Source organism: Pipistrellus hanaki, assembly GCF_964339955.1.
Source record: "Pipistrellus hanaki genome assembly, chromosome: 17".
Lineage (NCBI taxonomy): Eukaryota > Metazoa > Chordata > Mammalia > Chiroptera > Vespertilionidae > Pipistrellus > Pipistrellus hanaki.
The window spans coordinates 34,819,815-34,844,947 of NC_140519.1; the positions used below are offsets into that span (position 1 = coordinate 34,819,815).

Below are 25,133 nucleotides of genomic sequence, written 5' to 3' on the forward strand. Positions count from 1 at the left end.
AATGGAGACAGGGTGGGGTAAGCAGAGGAAGTTGGCAGTCAACTTTGTTAAGAGTTGGCCCAAGTAGAACAAAAATGTGAGAGCTCAAGAGGAGACAGATCATGAGGTGTTGTACTTCAGGCAATCACTGTGGATTTTAGGATGAAGGAGGAAAAACATGGGCTGTCATTAGTCACCTACTGAGAAGTTGCAGAGCATATATATATATATATATATATATATATATATATATATATATATTTTTGTGAGATAAAAACTATGCAGGAACAAAGTTTCTGTTGGAACCCTAGTATAGCCACCAATTACTGAGGACCCTCAATTTCAGAGCTGAATTTAAAGAGCTGATTTTTTTTTGATTCCCAACTATGGAGGTAGAAGATGAGCTCATGGAGTGACTCAGATATATTCTTATACTTAACAGAAAAATCACAGACGGATTCTATGTTCTCGCTCCTAGAAAATCTCAGGAAATAGTTAATCTATTCCAAGGCCTTTCCCCCTCTGTCTTGCTTCTGCTCACCATCTGTTTATTTGGAGTTTCTCATGGCCTGATCTTACACTAATATTCAGTCAAAACACAAAAATTAGAGGGTTTTTCCTAGAGAAACTTTAACATTATCAATAAGCACATACTTTTATAACATTAGAAATGACTTTAAGTAAATATTTGGTTTTATTTCCACTATTCTAAGAAATATAAAAAATAAAAAAATAAGCTAACACCATAACATCACTGAAACGCTATTTTTTAAAAATCACTAACATCCTATATAATCAAAACATACCCATTCCTCTAGTTTGTATAGCTATCCACAATCCCACTAGGGATTTCTAATTAAAACCAAAAAGGAAATAAACTAACTAAATCCCACTGGAATCCACCGAACACAGCTATAAATTTTATAAATATAAAACAATGCTGTGAGCATCTCTTTTGAATAAGTGTCTGCATTCTTTCACATGTTTATTTAAACTATAATTGTTGTTGAAATGTTATTAAGAAAATAAATGTACCCTTAATTAAAAAGAGTAAAACCGATCATATTAAATGACCCAATTAGCTCTACTAATCCACTTACTGCTTTTTAGCCAATACCAGTAGGAAACTATGACTTCCTGGATTTGGAATTGATACTCAGCCCTTAATGAGCTTATACAATAATGCTGTCTACATTTTCCTTCCAAATAAAACAACAACTAACCTTTATTCACTTGTCACACACAAAAAAAGTTTTACATACCTTCTCAATTTTTTCTTCCCAGTGATTTCTAGTAAGATGTGAAAAGGGCATTCCAGGCATGTCTTAGGGGACAGGAATGGAAGGCAGACCTACTGGTTTTATTTCCATGAGACCATGATAGGCCTTATGGGAAAAAAAAAAAAAAAAAAAAAAGCAGCACAATAAAAACATGGCTGAGCCAGTTGGGATGGGGAAGTGACCCCTAAACAGTCTGGAATTGATGGAATAGTCCCTGCTTAGTCCCAGGCACTATTCAAATGAGGTTAAAAACTCATTTGAAAGGAAGAAGAGTCAAGGCACTTTCTTGGTTCCTTAGCTGGGGTGTTTGTGAAGGTGGACGGTGTAAATAAAGTATACTGTAGTACCACTGAAATGATAGTTTGTCCAAGCTGCAAAAAGATTGGTCCAAAGGAAATGGTAACTAAGACTTAGCAAATAAAAAAATAATTACCAGAAGTCCTGTAGAATACATAGAACACACTGCTACTCTAGTAAAGAAAAAAATTTATTCAGTGGCAAAGAATAATTTTTGCCCCTCTGCTTCCCTACCATCACACAGCTAATGGAAGATAATGATGGTTTCTAAGTATTTTACAAGTGAGCCGATTCTTCCTTCAAGAAGCATTTTATGCAGATATATGACAGATCCAAGGAAAGTTACTGTACTAGCTTTCTATGACTGCCGTAACAAAATACCACAAACTGAGTGGCTTAAACAACAGAAATTGATTCTCTCAAGAGTTCTGTAGGCTAGAATTCGGAAATCCAGGTTTTAGCAGATTGGTTCTTTCCAGAGGCTTTAAGTGAGAATCTATCTGTCCCATGCTTTACCCATAGTAACTTCTGGTGGTTGCCATTGGTCCTGGGTGTTCCTTGACTTGTAGACATGTTCTGATCTCTATCTCCATCTTCACATCTCCATTTTCACCAGTGTGTCTCTTCTGTGTTAGATTCAAATTTCCCTCTTCTTATTAGGATACCAGTCATTGGATTAGGGCTCACCTTAATTCAGTTGGACCTCACTCTAACTTGACTATATCTGCAAAGACCTCAACTCCAAATAAAGTCACAGTCACAGCTATTAGGGGTGAAGAATTCAACATATCTTTTGGGAAAGGGAGAGAGAGGTACAATTCAACGTTCAACAGCTACTCAACTGGACCCAATTGGCATGGCTCAGTGGTTGAGCATCGACCTATAAACCAGCAGGTCATGGTTTAATTCCTGGTCAGGACACACGGGTTAATCCCCAGTGGGGTGTGTGCAGGTGGCAGCTGATCAATGACTCTCTTTCATCATTGATGTTTCTATCTCTCCCTCTTCTTTCCTCTCTGAAATCAATAAAAATATCTTTTCTAGAAAAGAAGCACAGCCTGGCCCATTATCCTTCATCCCACAGGTATGTGCTGAAGCATTTTCAAGAAATTCTAAAGTCCTATAGTTAGAAGTCAGAGAGAACCCTTACAGTAATTACAACTATGTCAACATCAGGAGCATCTCCAAAATAGCTGAGGCTGGAAAAGAATAACATTATGACCAGAAAAATGATGGTTATAGACTCAGAAAGTAATGATGGGATTTTATAGGTCTAAGGTAAGGTGTGAGATCTTACTAGACTTCAAGCTTCTAGATGAAGCTGATACTACCAGAGCTTACTTAAATCAGACTTTAGATAGCAAATGTTTAGGGGAAGATGACTATCCAATATGAAAAAATGAGAAGACTGATATACATCCTGATATTATTCAAGGTTACAAGGCTTGTTGGAGCCATAGACACACACACTCACACACACACACACACACACACACACACACACCAGATATCACAGTTTTGAGCTGAAAAAGTAGATGTAGGGAGTTCTTCCACTTCTCTCCCATCACTACTACTTTCCTCTCAGAGAAGGGTGAAAAAATGCTAACAAGGGATGTTTTGGTTATTTGTGGGGTTTTGGGCTCGTTTTTGTTTGATTTTATGTGAAAATTGGTTTGGAGGAAAGGATATTAAATAAACAATTCTAAGAAAATCCAAGAAAAATCTACTGAAGAGCAGGAAAAGTATCAGAGTTAATCCGCAAACCTTTGGCTTAAGGAACCCAGAGGGGGTCGGCAATGCCCAGACCTGCAGGCTATTTGGCCACACACAGGCGTGTATTTGCCATTCTGCTGCATTCCCCAGAGTTTCAGCTCAGCCAAGCTGAATGAGGCCCTGAGAGATGGAAGAGAAAGTCAGATAAGACCTAGTGAAAGGAGTATGTCACTCCCCAGCTATAAGGATAAAATGGCAGCCCAAGAGAAGGGGATGGGAAGAAACAGCTTCAGTGAGAAATTCTCAGAATGCCTTGCCCCAAGGCAGATTCAAAGTGAGCCCCCAATGCTCCGGAACACCAGTACTCCTGCATGAACCTGACAGCAAAATAGTCTCAGACGGGGTTTCTCCTGCTTACATGCAAGCACTAATGAGTCACATTAAGTAGCAGCCTCTAGTATTATTGGCTCCCCAGAAAATTGTAAATCTGAAGCAGTTAAATTCCTGGGAATCCCTTGAGCAGTTCATTAAGAATGAATTACTGGCTCTGCATCATCCAGTCCAAGTAAGAAGTCCCAGAATCTGGTCATCTGTTTGAATTTTGGCAAAAGCATTCCCTGCATTTGGTGATTTTATTGGTTACTACTCTCTATCAAGTTTCCCAGAAAAAAAAGGCGCCTGTGTTTCGTCCATATGGCAATTATTCACAACACAAAATGTTGGTAAAGACATATTCAAATATAAAATAACATGAAAGTATAACTAAAATTTGTTAGTACCCAAATGCATTCGTTTTCTTTTTTTATAAATTTATTTCCATGAAGTCCAGACACTGTTGTGGACCTATAAAATTTTTTCCACTTAAATATTTTGGAATATGTTTCTAAAGTCTCTGGCTTTTCCTTACTTTTACTCTCATTAAATTATCTGACATATTTATTTTACTTTTATTTTATATATAAATATTGATATTTATCTGACTATTAAGAAAGCAGCCGAAACCGGTTTGGCTCAGCAGTAGAGTGTCAGTCTGAGGACTGAAAGGTCTCAGGTTCGATTCTGGTCAAGGGCATGTACATTGGTTGTGGGCACATCCCCGGTAGTGGGTGTGCAAGAGGCAGCTGGTCGATGTTTCTCTCATCGATGTTTCTAGCTCTCTATCTCTCTCCCTTCCTCTCTGTAAGAAAATCAATAAAATATATTAAAAAAAAAAGCAAACCACTGATACTGACTTTTTTATACTACAAATAAATGAAGACATGGTGCTCATAAATTAAAGAAAAATAAATTTTTCCCAAAATCTCAAAAGCGTTTTTTTTTAAACTAGTACTTACTTATTTTTTTAAGAAATAATTAAATTTTTAAAAAGACTTCTTACAGAATATATAATTCCATATTCAAGGCAGAAAAAGTCATGAAGAGTCTGGGACATTTGTTTATCAAAAAGTAAAATGAATTCAGAAATACCTGCTAGTAGTGTACAAAATGATAAAGAGTTTAACCTGCAGAGAGAACTGGCCTATGAATGAACAAGTGGTGACAACTTGAACATAAAAAAAAAATCCCCATCTCTATAATTAGACCATTAATTCATTCATACGTTCATTCATTTCAACAAATGTTGAGTGTGTACTGTGTGTCAGGCATGGTTTTATACTGGAAATAAAATACAAACAAAATGGACATAAATCTGAAGTGCATAGGGCTGATTTCTAGTTATAGGAGACATAAAATAAATATATAAACAAATGAATTCATAACACTTTAGGTTCTGATACATACCATGAAAAAGAACAAAACAGGATAAAAGGACAATGAGGGATAGTGAGGGATGCTATTATATATATAAGTGTCAGGGAAGGCTTCTCTGATAGGGTGTCATTAAAAGCATAAAGGACTGAGCCAAAAATATCTGGGAGAGAAGTGTCCCAGGCAGAGGAGCCTAAGAGGTAAATCCCCAAGGTGGGAGCGCTTTGGAAAAGTTTGAGGAACATTAGCCATTGTAGCTGTAGAAGAGCAAAAAGGGAAAAAAGAGATGAACTCCAAGCGGTGGAGGGGGTCAGAACATGTCATGTGTGATAGGCTGTGGGCAGGATTTTGGACAGCTAAAGAGTTTGACTCAAGGACTGATAAGCTGTCCTGTGTTAAAAGGATAACTCGGACTGCTGTGTTGATACCATAATGGGGAAGGGTGAGTGTAGAAAGAGCAGTCAGGAGACTATCACAACAGCAGAAGGCTGGCTGGTGAAGAGTGATTAAATATGAGAGAGATTTTACAGGTAGAGTTGACAGGCTTGGCTGACAAATTGCTGTGGGAGAAGAAAGGAAATATAGATTCCATGGGATGTGTGTATAGATAGGTGATAGGTAGGTAGGTAGATAGATAGAAACATATAGTATAGATATATAGATTTTAGATTGAATCATTGAGTCATAAAATTACCATGTTTGTACATAAAAAAATATAGTCAAGTGTGAAAATAAAGAAATAAAAAAATGGTCGTTAGAAATTTTATATGATTCAACCAAATGAAAAAATAAATTCAGGGGTAATTACCATATAAACATCATTTAAAACCATAGGACTTAATCACATTCTATAAAAAGTAGAATAGAGAAGAATTATAAGAACTGAGCCCTGGGACAGTCCAACCTTTACAGGTCAGGAAAAGGCGAGAGAGAGAGAGAGAGAGAGAGAGACTTGGAGGAATAGCTAGGAAAATAGGAGCAAAAAGTATCTTGGAAGGCAATTGAAGAGATTGTTGCAAGAGGAAGGAATTATTCAACTTTGTCAAATGCTGCTGGTAGGTTAAATGACATAAAGACTCAGAAATGATCATAAAAGTAAAACCAGTTATGTCTAAAAAGACCATTCATAATGAGAGAGAGAGAGAGAGAGAGAGAGAGAGAGAGAGAGAGAGAGAGAGTGAGAGAGAGAGAGAGAGAGAGAGGAGTATAAATGGAGACAGACTCATGGATACAGAGATCAGACTGAAGGCTATTAGAAGGGTGGGGGATGGGGGTTAGGTGAGAAGAGTGATGGGATTAAGCAAAGGAAAAAAAAAAAAAAGAAAGAAAGAAAAGGAAAAAAACCCAGCTACAGTGGCTTAGTGGCTGAACTTAGACCTATGAACCAGGTCTCTAGCACTAGAGAAACGAAGGCGCCAAAGAAGCTTCAACAAATATCAAATAATTATTAACATACAAACTATATTTTCTAACCACTATACAATAAATTTAAAACCAATTATAATCGAATAACTTTTAAAATCCTGTATGTATAGATAGAGAAAGATTTGGGTATGTGTATGAAATCTGAAAACACAATGAATCTTGGAATAAAGAGAAGATAATGTGGAAATTATAATATACTTAAGACTGAATGACAATGAAAGCACTAAATGTCAAAATTTGGGACAAAGCTCACATTACACTTAGAAAAATATTTTAGTGCTTTAAATAATCTATTTAAAATAAGAAAGATATAAAATAACCAAAGTATACATCCAGCCATAAATTAGAAAAATGGCAACGAATAAACCAAATATGAGAAAATGATAGAGAAAAACAAAGGTAAGGCCAGAAATCAGTTACATAAAGCTTATCCCATATAATAAAGAAGTAATATACAAATGGTCATTACGCCATGATGGTAATGACTGATCAGCAGGAGGATGAGGAAGCAAGTTACAAGCTGTAGAGAGCTACAGGAGGGTGGGGCAGCGAGCTGCAATGCTGCAGAGAGCTACTCGCGCATGATGCATGATACAATAAAGAGCTAATATGCTATTGGTCGGGTCGCCATAACTACCCATTGCAAGAGGTTGCCTGTGCATGTGCTGCGGGCATTGCTCTGCCTCCAGGATGGAAGCGGGAAGGTGCCTGGAGGAGGTAGGACCATCCCATGCCAGGGAGGGCAGGGGTGAGAGCCCATACTGCCCCCTCACCAGTCCTTGGCCACCCACCGCTCGCACTCAGAGCACCCCGCCACCCATCTGCCAGGGGAAGGAGCACAGCACAGCAAGCGGTAGACCTCCATGCTCTCCTCCCAGGCCATGATGGGGTGGTGCCGCCACCTTGCTCCAGAGACAGGGTGGAAGCGGGAGGTGCCCAGAAAAGGCAGGATCAACCTGAGGTGACCCAAGGGACTGAGGGCAGGACTTGAAGTGGCCAGAGAAGGCCAGAGGGGTCAGAGGCTAGGCCAGGCACCTTGGAGCTCTGTTTGGAAAGGTTTGGGTGTCAAGGCAGGGGGGTGGGTAGGTGGGCAGGGCCATGCAATTTCACGCACTGGGCTCCTAGTTTATAATAAAGATGGTTAAGACAAACTAAATGATAATTCATTAATTGGATTAATAACACAGAAAAGACTGAAAACATTGCTTTTTAAAATTTAGAAAAAATAACTTATAGATGTAAGATATTTTTAAAAATAATAGAATACTATTAAAAACTATATGCCAAGACATTTGAAAACCTAGCTTAAACGGATACATTTCTGGAAAAATATAAGATGCCAAGAGAAACCCAAGAAGAAATATGATACTTGAATAGATGAATCAGACTAAAAAACTGGATATGGGAATCAATAACTCCCCCTCCAAAAATGACCAAAACTTGGTCCCACATGGTTTTGCAGTTGAGTGCTATGAAACTTTTAAGAACAGATAATCCCTTTCTCAGACAAGTTCCAGAAAAATAGAAGGAAAAAATTGTCCAACTCATTTTATGAAGCTAGTATAACCTTGAGTCTAAAAATGAATGGATCCTGGCCAGGTAGCTCAGTTGGTTAGAGCACTGTCCCGATATGCCAAGATTGCAGATTCGCTGTCTAGTCAGGGAACATACAAGGATCAACCAATGAATACATAAATAAGTAGAACAACAAAAATCAACCTCTCTACCTCTCTTCCTTTCTCTCTCTCTCTCTCTCTCTCTCTCTCTCTCTCTGTCTCCCTCCTTCCTTCCTTCCCTCCTTCCCTCCATCCCTCTTCCCTCCATCCCTCGTCAATAGAAATAAAAATAGAAATGGATAAACAATAGAGGGGAGAAAGTATAGATATATTGAATTTTAGTTTATGAACATTTTAAACTTCCAAAAATTTCTGATCCAATGTAGTATGTATTCAAACAATCCAAGATTTTTCAACATCACAAAACTTATTAACGCAATGCACAGCATTAATAAGCTAAAAGGAAAAAATATAAGATGGTTGAGTTGGCATCTGTATAAATGAAAAAACTGTAATTGATAAAGGTCAATACATATTTATAACTAAATTCATAGAAAACTAAAAGTGAACAAATTTACTTGACTTGATAAAGAAGATCAAATAAAAACCAACAGTTATAATATATTCCCTGTAAGAACTGTAACAATATAAGAATTTCCATTTTCTCTATTACTAGTCAGCATAGTAATGCTGAACATCCTAACAAATGCAGGAAGATAAATAAGAAAGGATTATTATAATTGCAAGGGAAGGTACAATGGTATGATTATTTTAAAAACACAATGAAGTATTGGAAGGAATAAGAAAACCCATCAAGTCTGCAAATATACTATCACATTATAGAAATAAAAAATTATAACTAGGTAATCTAATGGATAAAGAATTTATAAAGGAAATGTTTAAGCTCTTTGAGAACTATCATAAAAAAGACCTAAATAAATATATCATATTTAAATTCAATACAATAGCAATTTTTTTAAAGTCTGCAAAAAATTTTCAGAGAAACTTCACAAACATTTTGATGCTTACATGGAAGAATAGAATCTCCAAAACTATGGTTCATTCTATTAAAAACAAACAAATAAACAAACAAAAAACCATATACATGAACAAACAAAAACTAATAAGGCAGAATAAATGGTCTATGAGTCACCTTTGTATAAAATATAACATCTAAATCCAAAATTCTATAGCATGCTAGATTTCTCCAAATATATACCAAAATATTTGCCCCTTCCCATAAATTTGTATTGTTAGCACTATACTGGTCACACTTGTAACAATGAAGACTAGAAACTCCTTGCCTCCAGCAGTTTGAATCTAAACATGACATGGAAACCAAGGACTTTAAGCTCAAACCAAGATGCCTCAGAAAAGAGCAGTGTGGTGTTTGTAAGAGAATTCCAATAGATGGAACATGATGGCTTTAAAAGAAAGTGATTGAGTTGATACCCTTAACATAAGTAAAGAGATCTTCCAGAATATTTTCTCTTAATATTATCTTATTGAGGCAAATAGTTTTTTTCAACATTATAGAGAGCACTGAAGTTCATGAAGGTGGTGCTCTTTCATAATCAAGTGTGGGACTTCTGATGAAAAGTATTTCATGTTTTGATATGAAAAGAATACCTAAAATGCCTTTGGAGGAACTTCTGCTTCCAAGAAAGTAATTTAGACATAATTTTATACATTTCCCTGCTAAGTAAAATGAAACTCTTGGACACTATACATAAAACAAGTATAAGAAGATTCTGAAAGACGAAGAGAAGATGGCAGACTAGCAAGAAACCCAGAATCAATATGATGGTGAGTACACTGAAATATCTTTTTTCTATAAATATATTTTATTGATTTTTTTACAGAGAGGAAGGGAGAGGAATAGAGAGTTAAAAACATCAATGAGAGAGAAACATCGATCCGCTGCCTCTTGCACATCTCCTACTGGGGATGTGCCCGCAACTAAGGTACATGCCCTTGACTGGAATCGAACCCGGGACCTTTCAGTCCGCAGGCCGACGCTCTATCCACTGAGACAAACTGGTTTCGGCTGGAATATCTTTTTGAGTCCTATCCCAGACTTTGAGCCAATGAAGCTGATAACCCAAAAACAGCAATGGGCATAGACAAAAAACAAACTAACAAGACAAAAAGCCTGCTCTCTCTAGCCAAAGGACAAGAAGGCAGTTTAGCAAGACAGAAAGCCCTTGATTAGAACATAACTGTCCTGTTACAGCCAAACACAATAGAAGAAATACTGTGCCACACCTCACTCATAAAAACAAAGGCCCACTGGGAAGTCTAGACTTCAACCCTAGACAGACTGTAATCAAGGGCCTCAAACCTGGCCCCAGAATGGTGTCCCAGAAGGCTGGAATGTTCATCCCCATTGGCAGTAACAAGGCTCCCAGTTCCTCACAGTGTCAGTGGAGAACATATGTGGAGCCTGAATTAATCATCAGCAACAAAGTCACCCCACTCTCTGCCCTGTGAGGTGATTATCAGAGGAGACCTAATACAGAGACAAGATTTTAACCTTGCCACTAATAATGACGTAAGACAGCTGTCGTGGTATGTCAGTGGAGACCTGGTAGGGAGCTAGGATTCCATTCCGCAGTAACAAGGTGACAACAGAGGCCAAGTGCGAATCTGTACTTGTGCTCCCACCTAACAGTGATGAGGTAGCACTCGTCCTTCCTGTGTCACAGGAAGCTTGCTAAAGGAGATGCTTTAAATAAGATCCAGATCCTCCTTACATAATGCCCCAAATATCCAGATTTCAATCAAAACTCACTTGTATACCAAGAGCCAGAGAGATTTCAAACTGAATGAAGAAAGACAGAAAGTGCCAACATCTGAAAGCATAGACATACATGCCCACAGAACATATAGATCCACAGTCCCCTCCCAGTACACACCTGCTCTGTCCACTTAGTTCCCTTTTGTCCTACTCTACCGACACCACCCAAGGAAAAAGTTGTGTGAATAGATTGTTAAAAAAAAAAAAAAAAAAAAAAAGCAATTATCATGGAAGAAACGTTCCATTCCTCAGGCCTACCGCAATGTGTTAGGAGCAGGAAGTGTATAACTTTAAATTGTTCGGAACAGAATGGCACGGGGAACAGCTGTTCGTGACAGATGAGGGCAAGGCTCCCAGGAGTTTGCAGCTATATACTAGAGAGGGTAAAAGGTTTTAATTTAATCATGGAAGTTTATGTTCTGGAACTCCCATAAATTTTTGTGAAAGATTCAAGGAAAGATTGAATTTCCTGTCTGTACACTGCTTATTTAAACTCCAACATTATCCTTATATGTAAGGTACTAAGTGAAATTCCATGGAGGTGAATGTGAAAGAGATGAGGAAATGCCAAATCTCCAGAGTTCAGTTGTGCCAGAGAGACTTTTAATACACAAGGTAATATAAATGTAAGACAAAAGTAAATTTTAAAATATTTTTACTCACTGAAACATTATCCATCTCAATGTTGGTATCTTGAATTCACAGGAGCAATTTCCATTTTATTCCAACTGATTGAGAGGCAGAGATGAATTTATGTATTTCTAGGTATGCACCCTTATTTCCAGACTCTATGTCATTGGATATTCTTGTTTCCTGCCAGAACAGATAATTGAGAAGCATCTGAATAAAGTATATATGGTATGTATGTATATAGAAGGTGGAATACTACTCAGGCATAAGAAAGGATAAAAGACTGCCTTTGTTTTTAAAGAACACAATTAACCCAAAGGTTATTTTTGTATATGGTTTAAAATAAGGACCTAATTTTATTTTTCTGTTTAGGAAGAGTCAATGTACTCTGAGACAGCTATCTAGAATAGTGGCTAAAAGCATGGACAGTGAATCTAAACTTCATGGGTTGAAATCCCTGCCTAGGAATTATCAAGTCATTTAACTTCTCTGTGTCTGTGCCTCAGTTATATCATCTGTAAAAGGGTGCTAAAAATATTACCTACATCGTATGACTATTATGAGACTATAGATGGATGTATTTTAACATTTGGAACAATGCTGGAATACAGTAAGTGTACAATAAATATTGGTTGTTGTTGTTGTTGTTGTTATATCAACATTAATTTTTAATAATCCATTATTTTATAACTGATTCAAATAGCTAACCTATCCTTATTGACTGCTCCTGTGAATATAGGCATGGTTGTGGAACCTCTATTCTATTTTAATCGTCTATTTGTCCGCTCTTGTGCCAATGCTAGAGTAATTTAAGTATATATTTGAAATGAACCTTTATTGATTTTTTTTTACCATCACCATTTATCCCCTCTGTGTTCTCTTTCATTTTCGCCAACCACCCTTCTTTTCAATCATCATACTGCTGTCCATGTCCATGAGTTCTCTTTTTTTTCTTTTTTGCTCAATTGCTCCACTCATCCACAACCACCCCTTTCCCATCACAGCTATTTAGTAGTTTATGACCAAAAAGCAAGTAGCCAGGATCAGCACTTCCAACTCTTATTTTACACACCATGCTCTTTCTTCTCTACAATGCTCAAAAGATTCAATGCAACAGTGGACACAAAAGTAAAATCACTTCTCCAGCAGAAGTAAATGGAAATTACAGAGTTCAAATCAACCATCACTAGATCCTCTTTTTATTTTTTGATGGGCAACCCAATGACACAAGCGTTCCCCAGGCAGTAGTGATCCTTAATTGATATTTTGCTCACCAATAAAATGAGGTTGCCCAGAAAATGAGAAGTTTTTCTAGGTCTAACCCATGTTGTGGAGTTTCCTTCCCAAAGGACACCCTCCTTTCCCATTCTCAACTAAGACTTTTCATGCACTGTGGCTGCCAAATAATAGCCTTCCCCGGGTGGCTTATTCAACAACCCTTGTTTCAGGACCAAATAAAACAGCTGCCCATTGCCTTTACTGCCCAGGAAACCTCCCCCAAAGTGCCTGGTTTAATTTACTTCATGGTTTTTGAAATGTCTCCAGCTATTGATTCTTTTGGGTAATCAGACTCTTCTTAAAATGCAAACATTCTAGGAGTAATAAGATGTGTATCAATTATTCATACTTAAGGGTGGATTAGTTCAGCCAGCAAGCTGTCCTCAAAATCCACTTGAAAAATTCCTCTGTGAGGAACCTAAGGAAGACATAATGAGAGGGGGGGGGGAATACCATTTGAGAATATTTTGAAGGCAGAAACCATCATAACTGGGGTTTTCTATATCTGGAGAGCAATAACAAGTACAAGGCCCGAGAACTGGAGTGGAAAGGATGCTAGTAGGTGGCAAAATAGTGTGACCAACAGGTAAAAAGAGAGATGCAAAAGGCAAAGGTAGATTTCACCACCATGACAACTCAACCCACTGAGCCATCCAGCTCTTGGAAACTTTCCAAGGAGGCTTCTTGAAAGTTGCCCCTTTACAGAGTTACAGTCTGAAAAGCAGGACACAATTCCTAGCCTCCTCCTGCCCAGCTGACCAAGAGGGGATCTTCTGCACTCACAGTGACACAGTAATTGTTCTGAAGGATTGTGGCTCCCGCTCTCCCTCACTAATGAGAACATGAAAAACAGCATAAAACACAGCATAGATGAAGTGGGTTAGATGGAGGAAGGGATTATTGATAACTAGGCCTTCACCTTTATAGTGCCATATCTCTAGTTTGCGTGGAAAGGTTTCTGTTTTGTGTTTTATTATAGCCAGCATATTATGGGGATGGTTTTTAAAAAAAAAAAAAAAATATATATATATATATATATATATATATATATATATATATATATATATATTTTATTGATTTCAGAGAGAAAGAGAGAGAAGGATAGAAACATCAAATGATGAGAGAGAATCATTGATTGGCTGCCTCTTACACCCCTCCCCCTACCCCACTGGGGATTGGACCCACATAACCTGGGCATGTGCCTTGAAAGGGAATTGAACCATGATCCCTGGCTCATAGGTTGACCCTAAGCCATAATGGCTGGGCAAAGGGTCTTTTTATGATTGTGGATTCAGGGTTGAGTTTTTGTTGTTAATTGTGTAAGAGATTAGAATGCTTTAATATGTCCTCAGGCAATTTTTCTATTCTAATTAAAAACAAACAAACAAACAAACAAAAAAAAAAACAGAAATAAGAGGAGGAGTGGGTGTATCCCCATCCTACTGAAGTCTTTGCATCCTTCCAGAGTCTTAGCAAGTGGGTAACATTTTGATTCGTTCCTTTTTCTCTTCCCTTTGGTAACCAAGAAGCAAGAAGTGATGGAAACCAATTACAGTGTTCAGAAAAGACTACGCAGGGGTGTGCTCATTACCCTTCTCTTATCAGTTTCTAAAAAATGTGTGCAGCTACACAGAGATGATATCATCAATATGTGGGGAATGCTGCTCTGAATGCATCCCAGTTGGGCCACTCTAAGAAATATCAGAACTACAGGTAGATTAAATATTTTAACCTTTACGAGTTTTTTAAAAAGAGCAAGAAAGTAGAATTTTGCCTTAGAATGAGATTATAATTTTCTTATTGTACTAGTTTCTATATACAGAGATCAAACAAGTGCCTTGAACACAAATGATATTAGTAAAAAATCGTACCCTCAGGACTCTTATCCCTAAATTAAATGAATGGAGTTATTTTCAAGGGGTAGGAAGTATGCTGGCAATATTTGAAGAAAGCACCTACAAAATTCAGACCTTGATCCAACTATAACTTCTCTTTCATATTCAAAGCAAGTTTGCCTTCTACTTGTAGACACTAGACAATGAGGTTTTTGATAGATGAGAAGGTCCAAAACAGCTGTTCCCATGTCTGTAACGGGAACATAGTAATGAAAACGTTACTATGCCAGGTCCTCTTTGGAATCCAATACTTCATGGGTTTGCCAAAATGTAAAAGCTCGGTCATTAGCCCCACTTTGCTTTTGTTTTCTGGCTAGTTTTTCAATCATCCACACAGGAGCAGCATTTGTTTGCAGAATCTGGAAATATTAGCAGGGAGCAGATATTTGTGGGATAGGCAACAGGCACAAGCCACTGGATGAGGTCCACACGGAGTCTTCCAGCCTAGGATACATTTGCTCCCTGCATGGGGGCACCGCAGTTTGTACAGGACCACGCCCTTAGGAGGGACCCTTCCAGTAAATCTTGGTTTCATGCATAAGAATAAAACCTCAGGACACTCTGTCTTTGTTGCAAAAAAAAATCTCCTTTTGGGCACACTTCTCTTTCTTTACCAGGGTGGTCTTCTTGGCCTCGTTCATGCCTCTTTCTTACCCCATCGCGAGGAAGCAGTTCTCAGCATCCAATTATTACACTCGATGAATTGCAGATTGCTATGAGATTGAAAGCTCTTCCAACTCATACTGAGTTCTCAGAGTTAAATAATAGTCTGTGGTTCTCATAAAAGGACACATAGGGAAGAGACAGGTCATTGGGTAATTATGGAAAACAGAGCTCAGAGTACCCCTCGTGGCCCTCCATTTGACATTAAAAACCTTTCTGGTAAAAACAAACTTAAGCCGTCTATGTTTCAGAGTTAACAAAGTCAAGGATCATTTCTGCTACAAATTCCAAGATGAAAATGACACCCTACTCACCGTTGGAGATGCACAAACTTCAGTGGAGCCTTGAGTCGTGATATGAAAGCATGACCAACTTTGATGGAATAAAAACATCACATCTTTATGTTGAAAGCATCTCATTTATAAATTCACGGTAATAAAAGCACTAATTCACAAAAACAACTAAAGCATCTGCAGAACCATAGGTCTGAGGTCACACATTTGAATCACTCAAATAGAATGAATAAACAAATAGTTATTGAAATCCTACAACATATTCAGTCCTGCAGAACCAGGGATGGGGAGGAGCGGGGAGAGAATCAGTGATATGTTGTATGCCCTTACCTAATTGGAGTGACAAGAACTTCTACAAAACCAATACAAAGGATACCTACCACACTTGGTATAGAAGAAGCTATGGGTACTATAAAAAGAATGATCAAGATTGTGGCAAATTTTCTAAGAAATGAGACAGACACTGAGCTGAGCTTAGAAGGATAAACAGAAGAAGGGTCTCTGATCTTGGGGTGGAGAGATGCAAGAGCAGACAAACAAAACTAAATTTAAATGTTCAGAAAGTATGTATTGAGCACTAAAACAGCATTGTGAGAACCTAATTAGCATCAACTTACCTTCTAAGAGTTTGTCAGAAGAAGCTGATGCTCAATACTTTCTTGATGACTTTCACACTTAAACATGGAACTCTTATTTAAACTTCTCTTTCTGCCCTATTATCTTGGTGTACATATCAAAAATATAATTGAAATTCTCATTGCCAGATTTAGGGCACAAATAGTAAATTCAAAATATTCAAAGTTAATGCAGATATTTTTATTTTAAGTCTTACGTAAAAGTTTAATAGTCTCAATAGAATAAGATAAATATTCTGACTTGGGTAGGCTGCTAAATGGATCCGAACTAAATTTTGTATATGAATCTCTATTAAAGGAAAAAACACTCAATATAAGTCAGGGTTTTCCAACTGAGTTCATAAGAACCCCAAGAGTCCATGGGCATATTTCCCAGTTTATGTAAATGTTTGAATAGAAATTAATTTTATAACTATAATTTAAATAATTTTTTAAATGATAATAAAAATCAATTTTTTATACATCAGACTTTGAAAAATGGCAGGTGAGCAATCCTAAATTTGTTGGACTGAATTATATACCTGAGGACATTTTCGTGAAAAGAACTTTCACTGAATTACTTGATTTGTGCCATAGAATTTCTATGTCATTGTAATAGCTAACATTTATGGTGTGTTTACTAATTGTTTATGCTAAGACTTATGGTAAGCATTTTACATGAGGTGATTTAATGCTCACAATGATCCTATGAAATAGAGACTATTAATCCCATTCTATAACCAGATAAATGAAATCTAGGAGACAACAATGAGCCTAAAGACACAAAGCTAGTAAATAGAGCAGCTATTTACTAGAGATTGGCCACCTAGAAAGTCCGACAGCAGAGCCCAAGCTCTTGGCTACTCACCCAAAATTTATCACATTTGGCACAAGACTGAATCAATATCATAATTTTTTAATCAACGGTAATATAATGATGTCTTTTCCCATAACAAAATATCTATCCAGAGCTAGATTGACTACAAGCAACTTTGGTATTTTTCACATAACAAATTACTTGTCTTTTTTCTTTTCTTTTTTTCTTTTATATCAAATTACTTTCCATCCTCCAAGATGCTCAGAACACTTTGGTTCTCATGTACACTGCTTGTCATGCACACTGATCATGAAGAAAGAAAAATTCCTTCAAAGATGTACCTTATTCTTCATTCTTTAGCTCAACATTATTTACTTTAATGTTATTTATGCCGGGGTTATTTTTTCTCACTGTTGAAAAGATTAGCCATTTTTAGCGTGTACCTAGCTGTAATATTTCCAATAAAGAAAACTTGTTGCTATAACAATGTGGAAATTATATTTTAAAAGATAAAATAAAAGAGCCCCATGTATATAGCTTTTAGGTTGCCTAGACTAATGAAAATGCCTTTGTTTTAGTCCAGCCAGGATATGTCACTGGCAGCTTCAGAATTCGTTTACCTTTTTCCTCAGAAGCTTTAACTTATCACCTTCTAAAACCTTCTGTCTAGAAAGTCAAGAATGCAAACTACATTTCATATCCCTTACACCTCAAGTTTATCTCCTCCGTTTAGATGATGTGATAGTCTACCAAAATTGTAGGACTTCCTAAATGCATTCACCAGCTCAGGTTCAAGTAGCTAATTTTCTCTCAGAGGGTTTTGCTTTGTTTTGTTTTTTTCTTACATCAGACATCCGCAGGACATCACTATATAAATGTAAACTGTTAAAGAGAATTTTCAGATTTCAATGACATCATTCTTATGCACCACTTAAAAGGTTTTGTTTATTTTTGAAAATCATTTTATTCTGATAACCAGCCAAGTATCCAGTTCATAGTAAAAAAAAAAAAAAAAAAAAAAAAAAAAAAATAGAAAGAAAGAAAAGAAAAGAAAAAAGGATATATATATATATATATATATATATATATATATATATATATATAATGTTTTACTCTCATAAAACTAGATCTTTAAAGGATTTATCTGTTCCTAAATAGGCTTCTTTTGTGTCCTTAGTTTAGGAAGGTGGTAAGAATATGGCTGATAGTCCTGGCTTTAATTTACTTTGAGTTCTACAGATTTCCCAGGAGCATAAAAATGTGTTATTTGAATTATTAACCCACAGTGGACAGAAATGTGGTTTTGAATAGACATAGGCCTATAAAAGGGAAGCCACTGTAGGATTTGGAACATATATCCTCAGGAGACCTAACAGAACTCAAAAATACATAAACTTACCTATGTCTAGAATTGGTAGAATAGAGCTGGTTGTAGCTGCCCTCCCTGCAGGCCTGGTCGCCCCTAACTTCCCTCTGCTGCTGGCCAGGTCACCCCCAACTGCCTCCACCCCACCAGCCTGGTCACCCTCAACTGCCCCCGCAGCCTAGTTACCCCTCACTGCCGCCCACGCCAACCTGGTCATCTCTTACTTACCCCCCCCCCCTTTGCTGGCCTGGTCACCTCCAACTGCCCTCCTTCCCCCACCACCAACCTAGACACCCCATGCAGCCTGATGTTCAGTTATTTGGTCATCCCTCACTAACCCCTCTGCTGGCCTGGTGGTAGGCAGCCATCTTTGTGAGGATGTGAGGGTCAATTTGCATATTACCTCTTTATTATGTATATATACAGAGGTAATATGCAAATTAGGCCAGGGTGGCTGGGGGACACTTTGAGTCAGGCACGGTTCCTGGCCCCCTGACTCCCACAGCAGCCAGTGTGGGTGCTAGCACCCTGCGGCACCGGTCTGGCCTGACTGCCGCAGTGGTCGGCACTACGCAGTCAGGCACAGGTCCTAGACCCCATGGGGTGCCTCCTCACATGATTTCAATCGTGTGCTGGGCCTCTAGTAATAATATCCCAAATAATCTAATATTTTTTAAAATTGGAATCTCAAAAGAAATTAAAAGTCCATGGCTAAAAATAGCTAAAATAAATGGCTTAAAACTTCTAAAATATGGTGCAATACATACACCTATAGATTCAAGAAGCTCAGTGGAAAAAGATCAATGCTCAGAAACATTACAATCAAATTTCTGAAAATTAAGACAAATGATTTTTTTTTAAGTAACCAGAGTAAATGACTCAGTATTTAAAAGGAAATAACAATTTATACTCATCAGAAAACACAGACATCAGAAGTAAATTTGAAAAAAAAAAAAAAGCAGTTTTAAAGAACTGAAAGAAAAGAACTGTCTACCCTGCACAGTGAAAATATTCCTAAGGAATGAAGGTGAAATAAAGATGTTCTTAAAAGAAGAAACACAAAAAGAATTCATTATGAGAAGATCTACTATGAAATAATTAAAAAGGAATTTTTTTTTGGAAGTAGTTATAGCAGAAGAAAAGTTGGAACACCAGGAATAAAAAGAAATAAGAAATGATTAAATATTCATGTTATTTATAATATGTTATTCTTTCTTCTCATGTTCTTTAAGTTACTGTTGTAGGTAACCTTCTCAAATGACTCCAAATATGATCCCTCCTCCTTAATATATAATCCCCTCTCCTTAAGTGAGGACATCGACTTAGCAACTTGATTCTAACAAACGGAATTTGGCAAAGTGATAAAATGTCACTTTCATGATTAGATTGTCAAAGACTATGACCCCCATCTTTTTCACGCAGCTATAATATTTTGCCTTCCTCCTAGCAATAAATAAGAGTTTAAGTTTTTCCACATCCTCATCAGACCTTGAAATGTTCAGTATTTTTAAAAATGAGCCATTCTAATAGGTATATATCTCACTTTGTTTTGTTTTGTTTTGATTGTTGACAGTATTACAGATGTCTCCCATTTCCCTCCTACCTCTACCCACCTCTGCCCAGCCCCAACTCATTTTTATTTTAAAATCAAGATACAAAATGCTGCTCTGGAAAACAGTTCGTCTATGTCATATAAAGTTAAATACATATTTACAATACGGCCCAGCAATCCTACTCCTGACTATTTACTCTAAAGAAAGGAAACTGATGTTCACACAAAAAGTTACACTTAAAATGTTTATAGCAGCTCTAGTCATAATTGCCAACAACTGGAAATAATAGTTGTCCGGTATCCTAATTGCAGTGGTAATTGCAGGATCAATACATCTTCTAAAATTCATAGAACTGCATAGCAAAACAAAGCCAATATTACCATATGTCAATTTACAAAATAAAATTTTGTAATTAAAAAAAATTGTGGTCCTTGTCTCAAAAAGCGTATAGACAGGATGATGTTGAATAATATACAAAACAGACCTGTAGAATGTTTTCTACCAAGTGGAATTGTATGCTCGCCTTTAACTTAAAGATCAATCCCTTATTCCCACTTTGCTAAGAAAGAGAAGTTTTATGTTATTCTTTGCAACAGGGATCTTTCTCCTGTTACTCTACTTTCTCCACATTCTTTAAACTAGACAGTTGTCTCCATTACCCCCAAAGGAAAGGGATATGCCATTAGAAATACAAATAAAAATAATTATTAGCTTGGAAATGTCAAGGACTCCAGCTCATCAAAGAGAAAATTTCTGGAAGAACTTAGCTAAACTGGATTTTCATCTTACCCAACTAGAATACCCACCACCACCAAAAATTCACTCCTTCCCCACCCTAACACCTTCCCAAGTAAAAAAATTCCTCTCCTGGTTGGAGGTGAGGAAGGATATAAGTGGGATCAATAGTGATGGAAAAAAAGAAATTTTTTAGAAATAAAAATTCCTCTGTATTAACGAGGAATAGTCTCCACATACCTCATTCATGAAATAATTTGCCCTAGAAACGGTAATGTTTTCCTGTTCCAAAATAGGCAGGAATAAGAAAATGGAAAGCCTAACTGCTTCTTATAGGTTCTTAAAACCAAACCAAATTTCTCAAGAGGTTTTATTTTTCTGTTACACTATTCCCATTTATCATCTCCTGCTTACCTCTCAGCTTTTACAATTCAGTTTCTCCCCTCATTGCTTCACCAAAAGAGATCTAGTAAAGGTCACTAATTAATTCCATGTTAAAAAAAATCAATGAAGCCGAAACCGGTTTGGCTCAATGGTAGAGCGTTAGTCTGCGGACTGAAGGGTCCCAGGTTCGATTCCAGTCAAGGGCATGTACATTGGTTGCTGGCACATCCCCGGTAGGGGGTGTGCAAGAGGCAGCTGATCGATGTTTCTCTCTCATCGACATTTCCAGCTCTCTATCTCTCTCCCTTCCTCTCTGTAAAAAATCAATAAGATATATTAAAAAAAAATCAATGAACATATTTGTCTTCATCTAATACCATCTGTGTTATTTACCTTTCTTTTGAAAAAAATTTTTGCTGCAGACACTTGTGCTTTTTTCCCCTCTATCTCTGGTCACTCCTGTATTTCCTTTGCAGGCTCAACCCCAACTCCACCAAGCCATCACATGTTGGACTTTCAAAAGCCTGGGTAGTAGACAACCTTTTTTATCTTACCTGCTATGTTTCTCTGAGAAAATCATATCCATAGCCACAGCTTTAATTATTATATACTATATTTAATTATTATATATTTTTATCTCTAGTCCAGAGCTATTCTGAGCTTTATATCTTTACTAGAGGCCCAGGGCAAGAAATTCGTGCACTCAGTGGGAAGGGGTCCCTCAGCCCAGCCTGTGCCCTCTCACAGTCTGTGAGCCCTCGGGGGATGTTTGACTGATGTCTTAGACCAGCTTCCCCCCACCCCCTGGGCCTAAGCCAGTAGTCGGACATCCTTAGCACTGCTGCAGAGGCAGGAGAGGCTCCTGTCACTGCCGCTGTGAACCTGGCTTCTGGCTGAGCAGCGCTCTCCCTGTGGGAGTGCACTGACCACCAGGGGGGCAGGTCCTGCATTGAGCTTCTGCCCCCTGGTGGTCATTGCGCATCATAGTGACCGTTTGTCTGCTGTTTGTTAGATTTGCATATTAGCCTTTTATTATATAGAATTTTCAAATTCCTCCCCTACATCTCCATTTGGAAGTTTCAAATTCAACATGTCCTAACTAAGCATATTCAAATTCAACATATACAAAAATCACAGAATTGATCTTTCCCCCTGAAATATAGGCTCTATTGGAACCTTCCTCACTTCAACATTCAGATCCAGTCAATCACAAAATAACTTCAAACACAAACCCACTGACTAAGAATCACTATTTTTCACCTGGACTACTGCAGTAGACTTCTAACTTATCATCCTGCATTCATCTGGCCTTTCTCTAATCTGTTCTTTGCACTGCAGCCAGTGTGATCTTTTCAAAACCCAAATGTAGTCTGTTCCCACCTACCATTCCCAGCCACCCTCATCCTATCTAACTGAGTCTAAAATTGCCAACAGACACAAACTGTTCCAGGCAACTGTGACTGCATGTACGTGTGGGTGGGAGTAAAATGCAAAAACCTACACATCCAATTCTGAAAATGTGCCTGATTACACAATTTTTTTTTTTAATCCTCATCAGAGGATATGTTTCACTGACAGAAGGGAGAGGGAGAGGGAGAGAGAGAGATGGGGAGGGGGAAATGCAAAGGGAGGGGGAGGGAGAAAAACATTGATCATTGAACTCACAACCTTGGTATATGCCCTGTCCTGAAATCAAATCAGGAATCTTTAGTGCACAGTATGATGCTCCAACTCACTGAGCCACACTAGCCAGGGCTGATTATGTATTCCAATCATATTTCAAGAACTCCCAAAGAGTTTCTAGGCTTGTTTGCCATTTGAAACCATTTATGCCTTTTCACAGAAAATGTCAAGTTTTCTGTAGAGTAAAAATCTTCATCACTTTCCAGGTTTATTTTTTCTCTTCATTGCACACAAATCATATAACATGGGTGACTTTCAGGAGGCCTTGCCTTTTATTTTTAACTTTTATTCACATTTATTTTATGCTGGCTTAGTTTACTCTTGAGTCATAAGTTTCTTCATCATTTTTCTCCTGTGCAGAGTCCTCTCTGACTTAGGAACAATCTGCTCTTTTTCAGTAAGATCATCTCTGTGTGTCAAGTAGAGCTCATGTGTGGGTTAAGTTCTGTAAGTTCTGTGCTGCATGCTGGGAGCTTTGTTCACCTGGATGTGCTCAATGAGCAGAGAATCTACATGTAAACCCTTAAGTTCAGCACTACTCTATGCATTTTGAAGCTTGTGCAGCAAAAATTCAGCACTTTTTTTGAGCCACTGACCCTTTGTCCAACCTCACTCTTTGGCCTGGGTACATTCCTAACTCCACCATTGTATCAACAGAATAGGACACTTTGCTTCTGTAAAGTGACATCCTTCAAATACTTGCTGTCTTTTTGGATATGCATACCCTTGATGACCTGGGAAAGGTCACAGTGTTCTCAAAGTGAACACAAAGATTTGAACCTCTTGATGTGCATGATTTTGTGGGGATTTCTGGGTCAAGTGAATAGGGAACCATTTTCAGAGGTCACCTCAGGCCACTTTTGGAAAGAGAAGGAGGCTTTGCTTTTTGAGAGGCAGCATGGTGGAGCAGAAAGAGTGTGAATTAGTGAGAGAGCAGATGTGAATTTAAATTACAGCCCTGCAGTTTATTAATATTATTTGAGCTCAGTTCCCTATTTTGAAATGAGAATCTCTCATAGCTTTTTTTTCTTTTTTAGAATTTGATGAGCTCATTTATGCAAAGATTCTAACATATCATTTGACATGACATGTAGTAGGTGGTCAGTGGATGTTCCTTCTTACCAAGATGGGTGGTGTCAAAATATTCTAGTCCAAAGAAAATCCCAAGGTAATTTGCAAATTTCTCCATAGCTAAATTTGCCTCATAGACACTTGGAAGTGCGTATTGAGTTCAAATTTCATTTTTATTGATGCATTTTAGCTAGCATAAATATTAAGCACTTCCTACATGCTAGATTTCATGCTATGCAATTTACATTCATTATTTAATCACCATAAATCCCCTATGATGCACCATCCCATCCCATTTTATAGCTAAAGAGTGCCAAAGCTCAAAATGGAACTCCGTCAATCCACTCCAGAGCTTGTGATTTTATCTATCAGATTCTGGCCTCTCTCACTGAGAGACCTAATACAGGAAACTCAAAGGAGAACTGCAGCCTCTGATCATCTAAGTTCCATCAGGGACTTGTAGAACACTTCAGTCCATTTTGCTAAAATCCAGAACCTGGAACTCAACCATATGAACTTCTTTATACGAAGCAATTTCACTTCATTATATTACATGGCAACGCTAAGATTAAAGACCTAGAATGTGCTTTATTTTTCCATGTTTGATATTATCCAAATAACATTTCTGGGATTATAGCATTTAAGACCTCTTTCTGGCAGTATTAAACACCAATACCCTAAAGAATTATTCAGGCAGTGTTAAAGCTGGGAATTTGGCAAGAGGGGAGAATTTTTATTGTGATCTTTACAGAATTAGGCATAGTTTAGGGACCTGATTTTGATAGCACCGTGTATATTAGCCTCTATCTTTAACAATACTGCTACAATAGATTTTTCAAAAAAACTATCTCTGAAATAAAAGTATGAACCTCAGAGAATATTTCAAAGGTCAGGAACTATGCGCCCAAAATTGTTATGCAATATAATATGCACCATATAAGGAAATGATTTTTCCCAAGGTTAACTAAGGGTTGAAATCTATCCCATAAGGGAGTTCTATGGAAGTACCCAAAGAAAAACACATGTCTGTCTCACAGCCCACAAAGAAATCCATAGGAAAATATGAGAGATGTGTTTGGAATATTAGTTCACAAATCTGCCTGCCTTTCATAGCACTGGTAGAAGTTTGGATGCAAGAACAATGTGAAACCACAGAGTCCTATAGCTTAGAAATACTCATCACTTTGCTTGGTTGGTTCCTGCTAACCCTGAACTCCAGTTTTGTGAAATCTAATAAATATTATGGAATCGACTAATATTTTTCGTTAATATATATTAGAGTAATCTGAGAGCAATGACTCTTACAATGACTTAGAGTTTTCATTTGGCCACATTATTTTATAATTTTAAGTAGT

At 37.5% G+C, this 25,133-nt stretch overlaps 1 pseudogene across 1 annotated transcript; it reads right to left on the reverse strand.

Annotated features, from left to right (window-relative positions):
- Positions 1–23,022: 23,022 nt before the first annotated feature.
- LOC311611802 (large ribosomal subunit protein uL22-like) lies at positions 23,023–23,542 on the reverse strand (annotated as a pseudogene). The gene has a single exon. The product of its transcript is annotated as a large ribosomal subunit protein uL22-like (transcript).
- Positions 23,543–25,133: the final 1,591 nt, after the last annotated feature.